Here is an 11,126-nt window from a genome sequence, read left to right as displayed (position 1 = left end):
GTTCCTGCCTTCTCGTCCCTGGATGGTGGACTGTAAACCATAAGCTCAAACAAACCCTTTCTTCTACCAAGTAGGTTTCAGTCACGGTGTTTAGCACAGCAATGGAAATCAAACATAGGCAGGGCGCCACGCAGGTACCTAAGAGTCGAGACCGGCCTGGTCTACTTAGAGAGTCCTAATGGGTCAGGGCTGCACAGGGAAACCCATTGGGTGGGGGTGGGATGGGGTGGGTGGGAGTGGGGTGGGAGTAGGGTGGGGGTGAGGTGGGGGTGGGATGGGGTGGGGGTAGGTGGGGTGGGGTGGGGGTGGGATGGGGTGGGGTGGGAGTGAGGTGGGGGTGGGATGGGGTGGGGTGGGAGTGGGTGGGGGTAGGTGGGGTGGGGTGGGAGTGGCTTGGGGGTGGGGATGGGGTGGGGTGGGAGTGGGGTAGGGGTGGAATGGGGTGGGGTGGGAGTGGGGTGGGGGTAGGTGGGGTGGGGTGGGGTGGGAGTGGGGTGGGGGTGGGATGGGGTAGGGGTGGGGTGGGGGTGGGATGGGGTGGGGTGGGAGTGAAGTGGGATGGGGTGGGGTGGGAGTGGGGTGGGGGTAGGTGGGTGGTGGGAGTGGGTGGGGTGGAATGGGGTGGGTGTGGGAGTGGGGTGGGGTAGGTTGGGTGGGGTGGAGTGGGGTTAGGGGTGAATGGGGGTGGTGGGTGGGTAGTGGGGTGGTGGGGGTAGGTGGGGTGGGGTGGGGTGGGAGTGGGTTGGGGGTGGGGTGGGAGTGGGGTGGGGGTGGGATGGGGTAGGGGTGGGGGTGGGATGGGGTGGGGTGGGAGTGGGATGAAGGTGGGATGGGGTGGGAGTGGGGTGGGGGTGGAATGGGGTGGTGGTAGGATGGGGTGGGAGTGGGGGGATGCAAAATAAGAACAGCGCAAATAAGAACATGTCAGATGGTCCTGAGAGTGGCTGAGAAGACTTCAGAGGGGCAAAGTCCCTGAGAAGAGATTCACTTTCTGCCTGAATCCTGAAGGGAGAGGACACAGGGAGGGACAGAAGTTGTGCAGGTGGAAGCTTCCAGGATCAAGACGTGTTGGGGGGTGGGGAAGCCAGATCCTACTTTATACAAACTGAGTCACCATCACCCGCTGAGTTTTCTCTATGTGATGAGGGCTGGGGTCCAGACAAGGGTCACTGTGGTCATGGTGGGTACTTCCTACCAGAGATTGGTGGATGTAGGGTCCCCATGAGATCTGCAGATGGAGGATACAGGCTCTGTGGATCCAGGCCAGTCAAGGGTGTGGAAGGGGAACTCGGGACATTGATGCCACACGTCCCATCGGGGTCACTTGAGGTCTCTAGGCAAGAGGACACTGTGGGAAGAGGGTCAGGAGAATGGGATGTGTTGTGGGTTGGGAGCTTTTAAAAGAAGACATGGGGGCTGGACATGGTGGCGCCCACCTTTAATCCCAGCACAGAGGAGGCAGAGGCAGGTGGATCTTTGTGAGTTCGAGGCCAGCCTGTTCTACAGAGTGATTCCAGGACAGCCAAGGCTACACAGAGACACCCTATCTTGGGGGGGGGGGGAGACATGGGATAGGATGTTGGATGTATAAAGCAAAATCTAAGGAAAAATGACATTTCCCTCTAAATTGGTTGATTGCGTGCAATTAACTAACAATCACAATTAAAATGTATAAAAAGTAACAAATAGGAAGCCTGCTTTTGTTACAGTGTAGACGACGTATAAAGGAAATTATGCAGCAGGCAGTTCACCACAATGAATTAGCAAGAACTGAGGAAAATACAGGTGAGGCCCAAGAAGATACTAAAAACAAATACAAAGTCCATATTTATTTATTTATTTATTTATTTATTTATTTTTTGAGACAGGGTTTCTCTGTGTAGCCTTGGCTGTCCTGGACTCACTCTGTAGACCAGGCTGGCCTCGAACTCACAGCGATCCGCCTGCCTCTGCCTCCTGAGTGCTGGGATTAAAGGTGTGCACCACCACCACCACCCTCCACCCTGGCTTCAAAGTCCATTTTTAAAAGTGGGAGTCATGCCAGGCGTGGTGGTGGTGCACGCCTTTAACCCCAGCACCCGGGAGGCAGAGGCAGACGGATCTCTGTGAGTTCGAGGCCAGCCTAGTCTACAAAGTGAGTCCAGGACAGCCAAGGCCAAACAGAGAAACCCTGTCTCGAAAACAAAACAAAACAAAAACAAAAACAAAACAAAACAAAAAACCTGGGAGTCATGTCAGAGTTAAGATTGCCACAATAGAGGCGGGGGTGGTGGCGCAAGCCTTTAATCCCAGCACTCGGGAGGCAGAGGCAGGCGGATCACTGTGAGTTCGAGGCCAGCCTGGTCTACAAAGTGAGTCCAGGATGGCCAAGGCTACACAGAGAAACCCTGTCTCGAAAAACCAAAAACAAAACAATACAAAAAAAAAAAAAACAAAAAGAGGGGCTGGAGAGATGGCTCAGAGGTTAAGAGCACCGGCTCTTCTTCCAAGGGTCCTGAGTTCAAATCCCAGCAACCATATGGTGGCTCACAACCATCTATAATGAGATCTTGTGCTCTCTTCTGGCCTGCAGGCACACAAGCAGGCAGAGTACTGTATAATAAATAAATAAATTTAAAAAAAAAAAAAAAAAAAAAAAAACAAAAAGATTGCCACAAAACCTCCTTTACTCTCCTCTCTTTTTGACACTGCCCGCTGAATCTTCAAACAGCAAAATTCAGCATCAAAGGAAAATGTCATGGCTGTTTTAAGATACAAAGAGAGAGAGAGAGAGAGAGAGAGAGAGAGAGAGAGAGAGAGAGAGAGAGAGACTTCATGCCGCGTGAAAATGTGCCCCATGCAAAGAGCTCTTGTCCTCAGGAACCCTTCTCACACAGACCAAGCAAGGACTGCTCTGTGTCTTTTTTCTTTGTGTTGTTGTTTTCCCTGTGAAGCAGCGATCTACAAGAGAATATCTTTATCCCTCCAGCCAGTCCTAAAATTCCCTTTAGCACTCGGAAGCCATGAGGGCTGGTTTGGCTTGGTCCAGGTCCCTAAAGCTTAGGGGACTTCCTCAGGCAGCTGTTGAGGACAAGGTATGTGTTAGGATTCTACTTCAGCCCGCCTACTTGTGATGTCATCGCTTACCTGCCACGGGGGCGTGGCCCTGCCCAGGGCCATATAAAGGACAAACCTCGCCGTGGCACGCTCTCTGTCTCTGTGTCTCTGTCTCTCTGTGTCGCTGTCTCTGTGTCGCTGTCTCTCTCTCTCTCTCTCCTCTCTCCACTCTTTTTCTCTCTCTAGCCTCTCTCTTTACTTCCTCTCTCTCTGGGGTACCCCTCTTCCCCTTTCCTTCTCCCCCCATGCCCACTTAATAAACCTCCTATTATATCTGTTGCCTGGCGTCTTATTATCTCATCATATTTTCTTTTTATTCATCATAACATTGGTGCACGTGACTCGGATACTAAACCTAGCGGTCCATTCTGCTGTCTTCACGGTGAAATCCCGTCTCCCTTCTCTGTAACAAATTCCTCTAGGCGCTCTATTTCCAGCTGCCTCAGACTAGCCTAGCCGATTGCCCCAGGCCACCCGTGGAGAAGCCTTCCAGGCCAGCTTTCAAGACTGCCCCTGAGGTAAACAGATGCTCTCTTTGTCTCGGTTCCCTAGCCGCTAGCCCTAACCTTGTCCCCTAGAGCACTCAGGCACTGGGCTTCCCGTCCCTACTGCCTGCGCAAGGGAATGGTCTAGGAGCTAGACCTACTCAGGTTTAAAATTAAAAACAAACAAACAAACAAACAAACAACAAAAAACTGCTGTACTGCTGCATTGCATGGTTCAGATACGAGTGGGAACAGAGATTACTCCGGCCAGATGGTGCCCGCTACTGCCACTCCCTGCTTCATGACCAGTTTGTGCATCTGCGCTCTTCCAAAGGGACCCCAGACCATTTCTGGGGTGCTTGAGGATTGCCTGTTCTCTCCCACTTAAAAAGTTCTTACCCAGGGCCTGGCTACGGGACAGCTAGCATCCCACCCTAGGCTTGCCCCGCCCCTCCCCCTTTTCTGGTAAACTGGAGAGTCACGAACACCCTTGGCCCCTACTCCCGAGCCCCTCCTGCTGAGGGGTGGAGTCAATACCCTACACGGAGTAAGGCCTCCAGACCTCAGACTCAGTTTTGCTTTTTCTTTTTATTTATTTATTTATTTTTGTTTTTTGTTTTGCTTTTTCTTAAGGCTATACCTTCCAACTCCTAAAAATAAAAATGTCTCTAATTTATTTTCTACTCTAAAAAAAAAATCGTATGATTGTTTATTGCGTACACAATTTTTTATTGGCTGTTTTAATTTATGCTTTTGCTAATTCCTAGACAAGTAAACAAATGCTATTTTTCCTGTCACCAGCTAAGCTGGATTCAACTACAGGCTTCCCAGCTAATGGGTTTGGTACGGTTTTTAAAGTTATTTTATAATGTTCTACTATATTAACATTCACTTGTTTACAATATTAAATTTTAAATCACTGCCTTAAACTATGTCTAGCTTAAAATTATAAAGGTGATATTATTGGTCATACAAAAACTGTTCTGTTCTCTTTTATGGACTGCGTTTTTGTTTTTGTTTGTTTGTTTGTTTGTTTGTTGTTTTGATTTTTCGAGACAGGGTCTCTCTGTGTAGCCTTGGCTGTCCTGGACTCACTTTGTAGACCAGGCTGGCCTTGAACTCACAGGAATCCGCCTGACTCTGCCTCCCAAGTGCTGGGATTAAAGGTATGCGCCACCACACCCGGCATGGACTGCGTTTTTGGACTGTACTTGTGTTATTAACGTTCCAACTTAACAAAGATAAAACCTAAAGTCTTAGTCTTTAAAATTATCTATTTAAATATTCTTTTTTTAAAACTTTATTTATTATGTATACAGTATGCATCCGATCACATTATAGATGGTTGTGAGCCACCATGTGGTTGCTGGGAATTGAACTCAGGACCTCTGCAAGAGCAGTCAAGTGCTCTTAAGCACTGATTCACCTCTCCAGCCCCCTATTTAAATATTTTTAAGATAGAGAAGACTGGTCTCGTTGCCATTTTAATTAAAAGGCTGAGGATGTGTCCTGAAACCCATATAAGGACTGATAAATCTTTAAAACCTGAGGGGCCTTCCTGACAGGCTCAAACTGCTCTAGGCTTTAACCACTACCCCAAGAAAATAGAGGTCTGTATGCCCCTTCCCGCCGGGGTCCAGCCTGAGCCAGCTCTGCCAGGGACCTGTTTCAGATACAGCCAAAAGGATACATGGTCTCACACCTTCTGCAACCAGAATGGGATGCTGGTCCCACAGCTGAGCCGGTTGGCAAATTTGGCCTATGGATGTCACTGCTTATATGCAGGCTTGCTCTCTGTGCCCAGCCACTGGAGGCTTAACCAGCGCAAGAGCTGTGCACATGTCCAGCATTCAAGCTCCTTGACCTGGTGGAGCATCCAGATGGCTCTTCAATTCAGCAGCCTCTCCACACAGGGTAATGCTACAGGTCTGTGTTAAACCCATGCTTGGGTAACATAGTCATGTGGCCAGCTTCTGTCACGGGAGACTTCAGGTACCTTCCCGGCTCTCTTCATATGCAGGAGACCAAACTTTAACTGTCAATTTCACCTATTGCTTAAAGCTTCCAAAAAGGTGGGTTTTTTTGTTTTGTTTTGTTGTTGTTGTTTTTGGTTTTTCGAGACAGGGTTTCTCTGTGTAGCCTTGGCCGTCCTGGACTCACTTTGTAGACCAGGCTGGCCTCGAACTCACAGAGATCCACCTGCCTCTGCCTCCCGAGTGCTGGGATTATAGGCGTGCGCCACCACTGCCTGGCTCCAAAAAGGTGTTTTAAGAACGTGTCTTAAGTTGGTAAATGTGAGTTATGAAGGTCAACATGTCTAAAAGAATACTTTACTTCTTCCTCTTGCTAAGCTATTGTATTAACTGTTCAGAGTACTGAGACTGGTCAGTGGGGAGCTCTGGTTTATTTATCTAATTATGGTAAATCATCCCACTATATGATCCTACCATAGATCCAAGATTTAAAATTTCCTTTTGTTATTGTTCCACAGAGGCCAAAAGAGCTTCTGCCTTTCCAAACTCAGGGTATTTGTGCTCTTAACACAAAGTTCTTTTCCCCAAGCCTGTACTATTGCTATGTGTCTACTGCCTTTTCCTACAATGTGTTCATGTCTAACAATGTGTATTTCACTGTATATTTCTAACAGGGATGATGCTAACATGTCTGAAATTTATCTCCCTTTATGACATTTTTTTTAAAAAAATATTTATTTATTTATTACTATGTACACAGTGTTCTGCCTGCATGTACATCTGCAGGTCAGAAGAGGGCATCAGATCACATTACAGATGGTTGTAAGCCACCATGTGGTTGCTGGGAATTGAACTCAGGACCTCTGGAAAGGGCAGTCAGTGCCCTTAACCTCTGAGCCATCGCCCCAGCACCCTTCCTTTATGAACTTAAAAGGATTCTTGTAAGCTACAGGAAACCCATCTCTCAGGTCAAATGGAGTCCAGATAAACACTGTCAATCCAAAGCCTAAGTTTCTCACCTATTGCATATCTCTGAGGGTGGGATTCCTCCTCCTCTTCACTGGTTTTTGGGACTCCCCTCACCTAACTACCTGGTTGCCACCCTTCTGCACCCAACAGCAGCTACAGTCTCTTTTCCTAGCCACAGAAATGCTTCTCTTTGTCTGAGAGACTGTCAACACCTCTCTGGTTCACTGGGAGCGGAGGTACCCAACATCTTCGCTGACCCACAGCTAGTCTCTGTCCCCATTGGGTGAGTTTTCTTTTCTTTTCTTTTTCTTTTTTTTAAGATTTATTGATTTATTATTATGTATACAGTGTTCTACCTGCATGTACAACTGCAGGCCAGAAGAGGGCATCAGATCACATTACAGATGGTTGTGAGTCACCATGTGGTTGCTGGGATCCAAACTCAGGACCTTTGTCAGTCTTCATGCACTGACGATGTTTATACCTGAAGGTCAGAATGGACCAACGGAAAAAGTAACACGAAAAGATGGCTGATTTGCTTAAGAATGAAAGAGATATTTCCCAGAGTCCACAAAACTTTATGTCCTGGTTAGGGTTACTGTAGCTGGGATGAACCACCATGACCAAAGGCAACCTGGGGAGGAAAAGGTTTATTTGGCTTACGTTTCCATATCACTGTTGATCATCAAGGGAAGCCAGGACAGGAACTCAAGCAGGGCAGGAGCCTGGAGGCAGGAGCTGAAGCAGAGGCCATGGAGGGTAGTGCTTACTGTCTTGGTCCTCATGGCTTTCTCATAGAACCCCGGACCACCAACCTAGGCATGGCACCACCACCAATGGACTGCACCCTCCCTCATCACTCATTAACTAAGAAAATGACCTCTAGTCTTGCCTACAGCCTGCTCTTATGAAGACATTTTATAACTCATGTATATGATGTTCTATCTACCTGTATACTTGCAGGCCAGAAGAGTGCACCAGATCTCATCATAGATGGCTGTGAGCCGCCGTGACGTTGCTGGGAATTGAACTCAGGACCTCTGGAAGAGCAGCCAGTGCTCTTAACCTCTGAGCCATCTCTCCAGCCCTTATGAAGACATTTTAATTGAGGTTTCTTTATCTCAAACGACGTTAGCTCTTTTTTTTTTTTTTTAAAGATTTATTTATTTATTATGTATACAGTGTTATGTCTGCATGTACAGAGGGCGCTAGATCTTGTTACAGATGGCTGGGAGCCACCATGTGGTCGCTGGGAATTGAACTCAGGACCTCTGGAAGAGCAGCCAGTGCTCTTACCCTCTGAGCCATCTCTCCAGCCCACGACATTAGCTCTTGACACACAAACACATCACTATCAAGCCACAACCTTTCCTTTCTTCATCCTCAAGATCACACATTAATATCTGGTGGTGGCGCAGGCCTTTCATCCCAGCACTCTGGAGGTAGAAGCAGGTATATCTTTGAGTTCTAGGCCAGCCTAGAACTCGGCCTAGAACCCAGCCAGCCAGCGGGATCAAGGAGAACTCACCTGCCAGGGACTTGGGGGTGGAGTGCAAAGCCCGTCTCGTCCGGGCCCTGACACCAGCCAGGAGGGTGGGAGGCTGTGCGGCTCTGCCGCTCCGTGCCTCACTCACTCACTTTCTTCAATACGCCATGGCCAACTTGGCAGACCCTTTCTCTCTCTCTCTCTCTTTTTTTTTTTTTTTTTTTGTTCTTTGTTTTTGTTTTTTGAGGCAGGGTTTCTCTGTGTAGCCTTGCCTGTCCTGGACTCACTTTTGTAGACCAGGCTGGCCTCAAACTCACAGCGATCCTCCTGCCTCTGCCTCCCGAGTGCTGGGATTAAAGGCATGCGCCACCACCACCTGGCTAGTATTTCATTTTCTTTTTCCAAGACAAGGTTTCTCTGTGTAGCCTTGGGCTGTCTTGGACTTGCTTTGTAGACCAGGCTGGCCTTGAGCTATTTCTGATCTCTTGTTCCTCACAGCCAGCTCTTCAGCTTTAGCTGATGGGATGTCATGCGTTCTTCACACAAATGCCTGATAGAGACTTTAAACCTGCCCCCTGAAACATCACAGGCCTGGCCTCCATTGTCTGCATTCTGTTTTTTTTTTTTTTTTTTTTTTTCCCTGAGACAGGGTTTCTCTGTGTAGCCTGGGCTGTCCTGGACTCACTTTGTTTTTTTTTGTTTGTTTGTTTGTTTGTTTTTTTTTTTTTTTTATTAAGTATACAGTGCTCTGCCTGCATGTACATCCGAACACCAGAAGAGGGCACCAGATCTCATTCCAGATGGTTGTGAGCCACCATGTGGTTGCTGGGAATTGAACGCAGGACCTTTGGAAGAGCAGGCAGTGCTCTTAGCCTCTGAGCCATCGCTCCAGCCCCTGGACTCACTTTGTAGACCAGGCTGGCCTCGAACTCACAGCGATCCGCCTGCCTCTGCCTTCCGAGTGCTGGGATTAAAGGCGTGCGCCACCACGCCCGGCTTGTCTGCATTCTCTTAATATTCTTATCTTCCAAGATCCTATATAAGTGCTCACTGAGCTCTCAACACTCAATGGCTTTTCTTACACAAAGTTCCAGTGTCCTTCCACACTCCTCCCCCCAAACAACACTGGCGGGTCTGTCAGAGGAATAGTTTGGGTTTCTTTCTTTCTCTTTTCTTTTTTCTTTTCTTTTCTTTTTTTCCGAGACAGGGTTTCTCTGTGTAGCCTTGGCTGTCCTGGACTCCCTTTGGAGACCAGGCTGGCCTCGAACTCACAACAATCTGCCTGCCTCTGCCTCCCAAGCGCTGGCATTAAAGGCGTGCCCCAGCACCGCCCGGCTTAGTTTGGGTTTCTAATGCTGGGATGAAACACCATGACCAAAGGCAACTTGAGGAGGAAAGGATTTATTTGGGTTACATTTCCATATCACTGTTCGTCATCAAAGGAAGTCAGGACATGAACTCAAAGAGAGCAGGAACCTGGAGGCAGGAGCAGAAGTAGAAGCCACGGATGGGTGTTGCTTACTGGCTTGCTCCTCACGGCTTCCTCAGCTTGCTGTCTCATAGAACCTAGGACCATGAGCCCCGGGATGTCACCACCCACAATGGGCTGGGCCCTCCCCCATCAATCAGTAATTAAGAAAATACTTTACAGTCAGACCTTATGGAGGCATTTTCTCAATTGAACTTCCTTTCCTTCAAGTGACTCTAACATGTCAAGTTGACCTAAAACTACCCAGCACGCTGACCTTCCTTCCTGTGACGTCTCAAAAGCCCATCAGGGCGGTTAGCTGAGGCCTTGGGCACCTGTCCAGCTGTGATCTCCAGACTGACTCTCAGAAGGAGACGCTCTGGAGACCGAGTGTAAATGTGGCTGTTGGGCTGGAGAGATGGCTCAGCGGTTAAGAGCACTGACTGCTCTTCCAGAGGTCCTGAGTTCAATTCCCAGCAACCACATGATGGCTCACAACCATCTATAATTAGATCTGATGCCCTCTTCTGGCCTGCAGGTGTACATGCAGACAGCACTGTATACATAATAATAAATAAATCTTTTTTTTTTAATGTGGCTGTCATGGCAGTGAACAGCTGGTTCCACATGCTATAAAGATGTGACCACCAAATAAAGCCTTGTTCCCTCTCAACTCAAACAGGAAGTCAAATTCCAGCCCTGGAGAGACTCTAACCCAGGGTCACCTTGGATCAAGCCAGGTGTTCACCTCTCTGTGAGGATTTTATGGTTTCCTCAACCATGACGCTTACTGCCACAGTTCCTGGAGGAGTGGCTGCCTTCTGTGGCTCCTCCTTCCCAGACCCTGGCTCTTAACTTTTTCTCTTTTAATCTCTCTTCTCCTCTGGTTCCAATAAAGCCCTGGATTTCACTTCTAAATGCCCTTGATGGTGTCTCAGCTCATTAGAACTGGGCTTCATGAGGAGAGACCCCGGTGTACACTGTTGGAAGGCACAGTGCCTGGAAAAGCCTCAGATACCCAGGAATAAATGAAGGAACATCCCAGGGCCCTACATGTCTGCCATGGAGTCACAGAACACTCCAGTATTGATGGAAGGATAGAGTGACATCACAGTTTAAGTTTGGTTATGGTATGCATATGTTCATGAGTGCAAGCGTGTGTGTGTGTGCGTGCGTGTGTGTGTGTGTGTGTGTAGGTCGGAGGCCAAGGGGCATTACTCAACTCTCTCCTTAATGTGGCATCTGAGTATTGAAGTCCAGTCATCAGTCTTGTCACCAAGTTGCTCTGACTGCAGAGTCATCTCTCTGTCCCACCCACTGCTTGATGTTTTTAGAAAGCTGCCCTGTCATGGTCAGGAACGACAGACTTCAGAGTAAAGGGGCCAAAGTTACTAACTTAAGCAGCAAACAGTGTGGCATTTCTTCACCCCCTCCTTTATGGTTTCCTCTTCTCTGAGGGCTGCCTCTGTCCCCTTCTGTGTCTTCTCTCAGGTCCTTGTTCTCCTAGGGAGACCCCAGCCAGGCCCTGAGCTCCTCTGCTCACCCGCTGTCAGAGGATGGGCTCATCCCCTGCTTGTCAGAACCCAGGCCTGCACCTTTAGGCCAGAAACCCCCCCCCCCCCCCAGCCTCAATAGGACTGCGCTTCCTG

The sequence above is a fragment of the Acomys russatus genome, chromosome 19, assembly GCF_903995435.1.
Source record: "Acomys russatus chromosome 19, mAcoRus1.1, whole genome shotgun sequence".
In the NCBI taxonomy this organism is placed as follows: Eukaryota; Metazoa; Chordata; class Mammalia; order Rodentia; family Muridae; genus Acomys; species Acomys russatus.
The sequence above is the reverse complement of the archived record's forward strand: the minus strand, read 5'-3'. Positions refer to the sequence as shown.